Source organism: Pinus tabuliformis, chromosome 9 (genome assembly GCF_031772625.1).
Source record: "Pinus tabuliformis cultivar Carrire ecotype Pingquan chromosome 9, CPIR1, whole genome shotgun sequence".
NCBI classification, from domain to species: domain Eukaryota; kingdom Viridiplantae; phylum Streptophyta; class Pinopsida; order Pinales; family Pinaceae; genus Pinus; species Pinus tabuliformis.
In genome coordinates, this window is record NC_142307.1 from 577,281,939 (window position 1) to 577,291,604 (window position 9,666).

Here is a 9,666-nt window from a genome sequence, read left to right on the forward strand (position 1 = left end):
TGATGTTGTTTGTCGATTGACTGATAAAAATCGCTTGAAAACTCACTAACTCGCCACTTGGAGCGAAAATAGCCCATGCTATAGAAGACAAGTTCTGTGTACTACAACTAGCACCATTGACGTAACCAACAAAAGGTTCTAAAGACTCAGACATCTGCAACAAATGAAAAGCGGATTACTAACCAGATAAAAAATATAAAAGACACACACGTACACATGCTATGAGAGAACATATATAGTGAGTTTTACTACACTCAATCAAGCATACTAACATTTGAGGTACAATGCGGTTTGGGGCTGTGATAATGAATCCCATCATAATCTACTAACTCGTAGGCACATTTTTCCAGAACACACTTGAAAATATAAGGACCCATCCACATTGGTTCAAATTTCCTTGCTCCAAGTTTATCAGCTTCTTGATCGTAACACAAGACCAAGTCTCCTTCTGATAAGATATGAGGCTTGACATTTCTATCATATCGCACCTTGATTCATTTCTTATGCGCTTCATTAGCCAACACAGCCCCATGATGGGTTTCATCTAGATGGATTAGTTCCAGGAAACACACTTCTTCTTCAGAAGTGTCGGGTAATAGGTCAATCGCGAGTTTGAGAGATGAAATTTCACATTGTATCAGTAAGATTGCTTCCAAACCATACACCAACTGAAAGGGTGTGAATCTAGTTGTATTTCTCACTGAGGTTCGATATGCCCACTAGGCAGAGTACAGGATTAACTTCCAGTTTGGCTTATGAACCCCCATCATTCTCTACAACATCTGTTTCACGACTTTGTTTATGGCCTCAACTTGTCCATTTTCTTGCAGGTAATAAGGGGTAGAACTATCATGTGACAGTCCTAACTTAGAAATCAACTCAACCATCATGTGATTGCAAAAATTGACCCATGATCTGTAACTATGGCTTGTGGTACACCAAACTGGGCAACCACATGGTTAAAAAAGAAAAGGGCAGCCGTTTCGCCATTGTTGTTCAATATTGGCATCACCTCAGCCCATTTGGTAAAATAGTCAACGATGACTATAATATACCCATGCCCCTTGGTCGAGGTGGGATTACATGTTATGAAGTCAATGCCACATTTGGTGAATGGTCTAACATTAATGACTAGATGCAATGGTGCAGGTGATAATCTAGTTTTTTGGTCATATATCTAGCATGCGTGACAGCTTCTGACAACAATAATACAATCTTTGAATATAGTTGGCCAAAAGTAACCGGCACAGAGAATTATTTTTGTGGTCACATATCTAGATTAGTGTCCACCATAGGCACCTGAATGACAATCATTTAATGCTTTCTCGGCTTCCTCACCCATGAGGCACCTTCGTAAAGTCGTATTGTCACCATGACAGTAAAGAGTGTTGCCAATGATAAGATAATCTTTGGCTTGGCATCGAATGTGTCATTGTTATGAGCGAGAGGTATCAGTCCGGAAATTTTGGGTCTGGAAATAGATGAGTATATCTCCATACCACATGTCAGATGACGATATCAGAAACAGAGACTCGGCCAAAATTGATGGTTCCAATGTTGAATCAATGGATGTCGAGGGAAATCTGCAAAATAACTCTGCGAAAAATAGAGATTCTTTGATTTGGAATTGAGGAATTCCAGATCAAACTCCTACAAAATGACTATCCATTTTGAGTATTTCCCCCCAAAAATTGATGTGACAAAATGTATGTCATAGGGTTGCAATATGAAATGGCAGTTGGTTTCTGGAGTAGGATGTAATGGCAAAACTTTGAATAGCTTGCACAACTTCCAAAGCTAGTTTCTTGACATAAGAGTACTTACTTTCTGTATCATTGAGATTACGGCTCAAATAATAAATTGGATGTTCAATCCAATTTTCCTCTTGGATTAAAACCATGCCAATGGTTGTATTTGTAGTGGTGAGATACAAGTATTAGTCGTTTTGATAATTTGGAGAGTACATTAATGAAGCTCTAATCAAGGTATATTTAAGAGCATCAAAGGAAGCTTGTGCAACCTGATCCCAATGGAAGGGTATCTTCTTTTTCAAAAGACGCATAAAACCTTTAGCCATCTCAGCATAATTAGGAATGAACCTCCTCAGAAAGCTTTCCTTCCCTTGGAGTCTCCGTAACTGCAAAATATTTGAAGGTGGAGGGAAATCAAGAATTTCTTGAACCTTTAATGGATCGAGCCAAATCCCCTCTCTATACACTACAAATCCAAGCAACCGACCAGAACCAACATAAAACACACATTTGTTTGGATTGAGTCGTATCTTATAGTGTCGGCACTATAAAAATATCGCTCTCAAATGTTGCAGATGATCAATCCGCTTTCGCGAATGAGCAGGTAAATCACCAAGGTAAGGTTGAACAATGTGCTTGATGTCATGGAAGGCATAGTTCATTGCCCTTTGAAATGTTGCCCCTACATTCTTCAAACCAAATGGGAGTTTCCTATATGCGAATGTGCCCCATGGACAAATAAAAGTTGTTTTAGATTGGTCCTGTGGGTAGATATTGATTTGATTGTATCCAGAAAAACCATCCATAAATGAGAATATTTCACATCTGGCACATTCGTCAATAATCTAGTCGATAAAAGGAGTAGGATAATTTTCCTTTGGACATGCCTAATTTACATCCCTATAATCGACGCACACTCGAATTGTCCCTTGTTTCTTCATGACAGGAATAATGTTGGAAACCCAGTCAGTAAAAGGTACAGGGTAAATGAAACCAGCATGCAAAAGTTTTTCAACTTCTACTTTAATTGCAATGGCTTTCTTTGGATGAACAGGTCGAAACTGCTGCTGTACTGGCTTGACATCAAGGTCCATTTTTATTTCATGTTCAACAATACTAGAGTCAATGCCTGGAATCTCCTCATAAGATCATGAAAATATATCTCTAAATTCATGAAAGAGAGTACAATAACTATCGAGTTCTAATGGAGAACAAGATTTACCAACATGAACGTTTTCTACAACATTAGGCTTGGTCCAAATATTAATCGAATTCGTTTCTTCAATATTTGATAGGTTTCTCTTAGATTCTACTGTGTCTATGAAAACTGAATTCGAAATGAAATCAACAACTAAAGAGTGGTTTAGTTCATTTGAATAATCTTCGATGTCATCTGGAAGATGGGAATGATGATGATAATCTTCCCAAGGTTCTTCTCTTATCATCATTGATTGCATAATTCCTTCATCCGTAGAATGTATACATGAGAAAGGATCTGAAGAAGTACCATATTCTAATGAACGGTCTACCCATACAGTTGGTGAATGTGGATTTGGGTTTGGTGCACAAGCCATGATTGCTATGCTAGCTCAATGGGGCTTACCGACATAACCTCAGTATTACTATCAACTTCAAAATTGTTGGTAATCCTCCTTAAATCAGATGAGATGGAGGAGATCATGTTGCAAGTCTCTACTCTTACCAAGTCCACCAAATCAGATGGTGATGGTAGTGTAAAAGTACCCATTAGGGAAGGATATTTAAAGATACCTACTCCAACACTTTGAATAGACAACGAGAGTCCTTATACCAATGGAATGCTCCCCGTAGCCTGTGAACTATTTGCAAAGAAGGCAAGCTAATTGATAACTGTGATTCCACCCTTATGAGGGAATGCAATAGTATGAAAGTACGTGGAAACCATAGTAGCCATAGCATATACCCATGGCCTTCCTAGTAGAATGTTGTAATCGAGGGGTCTGTGAACTACCTCAACTTCAAGAGTAACTATTTGGCCCCCTAATTCGATTTGCAGGTTACTCAAAATCCCACAAGGAGTATACGTTCGTCTGTCAAAATCTTTTAACATAGTTGGTGATCATGACAATGGCGGTGAACCAAGTTTTTTCCAGTAGCTCATTGACATAATGTAAGTAGATTCCCCCTCATCCATAATAGTTCAGTGAACATTCTTATTGAGAGATTTTACTTGAATTAAGAAAGCTAACTGTGCCAGTAACTATGGTGTATATCTTGCATGGTTAAAAACCACAAGATTGGAATCTGTAGGGTCTATTCCGCCAATTGCTGACAGTAAAACCTGCTTCAGGGAGGGACAGTTTTGTAACACCTCGAGTGTCAACATAGCAAAAGGTGATTGAGCAAGATCTTCCACTATGTTATAGTTCTGAGCTGCTTGAGCTCAAGGGTTAAATGTCGATTTATGAACAACTCCCTTTGGTGGTTTTATTGTTAGTTCTGGTGCAATAGGTGGTGGAATATTTTTAGATGAAGTTGAAGTCAAAGGATTAGGTTGATCAGTGGGCTGATTATTCGATGATGATGGTGGATTTCCTTAATCTTTACTTCTAATTGACACCAAAACTTAATTTTGTGGCTTTGTGATGGATAAAATGAGTACATGGGATGTGGAAGCATGTTCTGCCACAACCAAATGTGTCTCCGAGTTACAAAATAGATCGGTCAACACTGTAGATGTGCTAAAAGTCTTTAGAAGTTTAGAGACTTCTGAGTGGTGTGGACAATCTCTTGTAAAATGCTCGTCATTACATATTAGACATGGATAACAAGGTTTCCTTGCCTAAGTAGAGGAATCAGATGATTTTTTTTTAGGGGTTATCTTATTTTTTCTTGTTTTTCCCCTTCTTCTTCCCCCCTGGTTGCTTTTGATTTTTTCCTTTGTTAGATGACACGACATTAATTTTGGAAGCGAGAGTGTTTTCTAATGCATTGGTAGTTTGATTGATAATGGCAATATTTTGAATAGATGGTATTCTTGTCATTTGCATGCTTGAAGAACTGATCACATCGTCGCCAGCATGAGAGTCCTTACTCGATTATGGAGGAGAAGGAACAGTGAAAGTTGGTCAGGGTGCACTGGGAATTTTGTCGTAGAGTGTTCCAGATTGTGTGTAAATAAAATCCAAGTATTAGGCATGAGAAACTACTTGCTCTTCTGTGACAACTCCACCTTTTGCCACATCCTTGAAGATTGATGGCAACAAGGATGTCATGAACCACTCAACCAAAATTTGGTCGGGAACATATGTCTTAACCATTCGGCGATGAGATCACCACTCATGAATATGATATGATATATGAGTAGCAATAGTTTGTTTAAAGTTGCTTAGGAGCCCTATTCCAGTCTTGTATCTAATAGATAACTGGAAGTGCGTCAAAAATGTGGTAGCTAAAGTCGTAAAGTTGTCGAAAGAAGCTCTTGCTAACTCAATGTACCATTTACCAGTTAGACTAGTAAGTGTTATTTGGAAAAGATGGAGTCTAACCGAATCATCATTTAAGGAGTTTGATGAACACCACAAATGAAAGGTCATGACATGATTTGATGGGTCTTCTCCGGGATTTCCTTTGAATTTTGGAATGTCAAAAGGTAACTTATGAGGAATCATTGGCCACTAAGGTGCATATAATATTGGATCATTAGTGAGTCAATTTAAATCTAGTAATTCTAAAGTTGCTACAAATGGCAACTGTGATTCAAGTCAGGTTGAGCATACCCAGGATAAGATCGAATTGCCTGAGAAATAGGTCTTTGCATACCAAAATAGGGCATCTGCATTTGGTAACCTTGATAAGGTTGTTGTTGAACAAATCCGGCATAAGGTGGTTGTTGATAACCAAGTTGAATTTGTGGTTATTGATAACCTGCAAGGCCTTGTTGACCAGGAACTTGGTAAACTTGATATTGTCCAAACCCAATTTGATCCTGTTAGGCAGGTCCAAATTGGGGTTGGAATTGTTGGAATTGAGGGTGTTGAAATTGGGGCTGCCATGGTTGTTGAATCAACTATTGTTGTTGTTGGTACAACTATTGTTGATTTAATGGTTTTCGTTACCCATAAATGAAAGGTTGGCGAGGTTGTGAATAAAATATACCAGTGTAAGCCTGGTCAGTCTAGATAAGGGTATACTAACCTGAGGTTGTTGAACCCCTGACACAAGTGGTTGTTGTACAACAGCATGAGAAACTTGAAATTGTTAACCCAAAACTTATGGTTGTGAGGTAGGAGGACTAGTTTGTACTGGTTAAGATACAACAGTTTGAACTTGTGATTATGGTACATTAGTAACAACAGGTGTAGTAGGAATAGCTGACATAGTTTGCATTGGTTGTGTTAGATACACAAGCCTTGGTTGAACTGGAATTGTTGGTTTCCATTGACAAACTCGAATTCCGGTCTGACTTGAATACTACGAGATACTCCCATATGAATATCCTCCATAGGGAGGATAAGGTGAATAATCAAATTTCTCTCCATATGGTGGCAATCTAGTATTTAATCGATACATAGGTCTTTGTTGACTAGATTTCCTAGCTTGATATTGATATGATGATCAAGCTGTTGAGTTCCCGTTAAAGAAGAACCAGTTAGAATTCTGGTTGAGGACATGGGTGATGACCATGGTGTAGAGGCAACCCCTGAGTGGGTTCTAGATAAAGATTAGTAACCAACCGGATGGACAATTCACCATACAGGTGAGACTCGGGTGTGGTAGAAAACATCGAAGAGGTTGCAACAAAAGATTCTATCACATCTACATCAGATGATATAGTCTGGGATTTTGATGTTTGTTCAGCCATAGTTAACTGACCCAAAAGTTGTCCTAAAGAGTCGACAGGTACTTGAAAATAAGCAGGATCAAACAGAGCAGTAAAATGAGGAGTATGAGGGTAAAGATAAATCCCAGTTCCAAAGTTGAATGGGGTTCCAGGTGTATAATCTTCTTCCAATTCTTCCTTGACAACAATTGAATCAGGTGGAAGAACTTCACCATCTGGTCCATAAAAGATTTCTGGTGTGGATAAAGTGGAAGTTTCAGTAGTTACTGATGTCTGAGGGGTAACTGATTGATCATATTACAGAAAAGTAGCAACTTCTGAATGTTCAAATTTGATGTCCAAATGTTCGGGAAAAAGAACAATAGTTTCAGAAATAGGTTACCGAACAACTTCAGGTTCAGAAGTAACTTTTCTTTGAACTGTGATAGGTTCTGGATTAACTTCTGTTTGAAGTGATTCAAGTTCAGAATTAATTTCTTGTTGAGAAACTTCAAGTTGAGGATCAACTTGTTGTTGAACAACTTTGGTTACTATTTCACTAGGATCAGTGCTAATGTCCTCAGGTAATTTTGAAACTTCTTCTTCAGAAATAGATGTACCAGAAATGGTTGGAGTAACTGGAGTCTCAATACTTACCAAAATAGATGATTCAGGTAATTCAGATGAAGAACTAGGAGTTCTTGATGTACTTGACTTAGTTAAGCGAGACCGCTTTGATCGAATAGGTGTAGCTTTGGGCGGCAAAGGCAGTTTACTTGCTGTTCTCCACGAATGACGGGGTAAGGGTTGATGTTCCTCCACGATTGCTGATTAATTTTATTATAAAAAAGAAATAAATAAAAAGGGGTAAGCTAGGCAAAAGGTTTACCAAGAAACTGTGAACTGCAGAATACCTCCTGGCGAACCAAGAAGTACAGGCAGGCAATCTCCCTGAATGTTGTGTTCGGTGTATCACAGTGTACAAGGCGACTGACTCAATTACCTAAGGATGGATAGCAACCTAGTGTTGTCCTCCAATATATACCCAAAGGGACGTGGAGGCCCAGTCCGTATAAGTGTTGTCTAATGCAAAACTACACAGTGAGAGCATTCCCATATACTTTAAGTACTGTAACACTGCCCTATATACCCGAGGGTACGTGAATGAGCTATGATATACTCACGTACATGGAATGAGGTATCACACTCGGGATGCATTGCAAACAAGTTAGTGATAGCTTCTTTGTTTTACGATGTCAGAACACGTCTCTAGCGTAGAACCACTAAATGTTTTCGTTAATGATAATGCTCCATTAGGTAAATTGATGTTAATTTTAGGTTTATCTTGCTTAGGAATTTTCCTTTCAAGTTCACCATGTGATGTATTCTAAAACTCCTAGGAATGAAAGTATGATGATAAGCATTCTTTCCATTCAATTTAACGATTAAAATACCAGCTACTTAGGGATAGAGCAATCAAATTTCTTTTGATCAAAGAGCAAAGAGAACAATCTAATGAAATTTCCCTACACTATTCCTATGAGCACACACAAACTTTTTCAATGAAAAATGCATGTATTTCTTTTTTATTTCCTTAATGTCAATATGAACAAAAGGAAATATGCACATACAATCAGTCAATATTTCATAAGAACGAAGACTTTTACGACAGTTTTGTTTCGAAGGAAAAAAGACTTGACAACACTTTCTTTTGAACGAAGATTAATCAACTATATTCTAACTTTGATTATAGATTGATAATGACAAAGAAAACATTAAAGAAACATTAATTAATCAAATCAAAGTAGGGCTAGGCAAGGATATAGAAACTTGTTCTTTGACACATAACATTCATTGATCAATCAACAAACAAACAAACAGAGAAAAGTTGGAAAAAATGCTTTCCAAAGGTGGGAAACTGATCCTAGGAGGATCAGTGCAGCCCTGAATGGGAGACAATACACTTTAGATGGCTGTCCCTAATCCAGGGGTACTTTGCAGCACACTATGTCCCTCACAAGCCTGTGCTGGTGACAGTAAGCCATTTCAAAAGAGAATTTGACACAGTTTTGACCAAATTTTCAATGCAAAGAGTTGAATTACAATTTATCAACACAAGTAAGGTCTTCAAGGATGTCTTAGGAAGTGGATAAGCTACAAGGATAGAGGATCGGCCCCAGTGGAGTCACCAATTTGTTTTGGAGAATTTGGTATCTACCGATAAATACTTATTCCCTAGATAAGTAGCCATATCTAGAACAACAGTTTAAAGTGTTTTGGTCTTTTCCTATAAGTAATAGATAAGAGGAGATGATGAGAAGATCTACTTGTAGTTCCGTTTTCCTCTCATCTCCCTTGTATCGATCCTATCACTCCTTCCCGTACTTGATACGCTAGAGAAGTACCTGTAAACAAAACCGAAAACAAAGAATCGATCAAAGAAAAAGATCTATTGAATATAAGTGAATTGAATCAGATACATTTCACACATATAAGCATTATAAAACAATACAAACATATGGGAGAAAGGTTCAAACACTTTATTGAAAGAAGAAGGAACTACAACCATTCGTGTCTAATTCAAAGCCATTCCTCCAGCTTGGATCACATCCACATCACATCAAAAGCATGACAAACTTGTAGCATTACAATACTTGCTTCAAAGCCAAATCCCATAGCAACATTATCTCCTTACAATTCAACATAATCCAACCCCTGATCACTTAGATGAGTGGTCAATTTATAGGAAGATGAAGGAGGTTTTGTCATAAATGATGGCATTGAATGGTCTTCCATGCTTAGAATTAGTTCCATGGAGGAAGGGATGAGAGGATAGGATACATCTTAACTCATTCCTCATCCATTTTTGAGCTCATAGGAGTTGATAAGTGAGGGAACCTTCTACATTACTCCAAAAGATAAGAATATTCCCAAAACCCTATGTGAATTTCGCTCAATCTCACCCAACACAGGTGAAAGGAAGCCTAGGTGCTCTACAGAGAACCCTGGCATGGACTTAACTGCTCTGCAGTGCACCCTTACATGGGTCTATCTACACTGGTCCCTCTAGAGGCTATTACAGGATGCCTTCAAGTCATGAAACTGTCTGGGAAG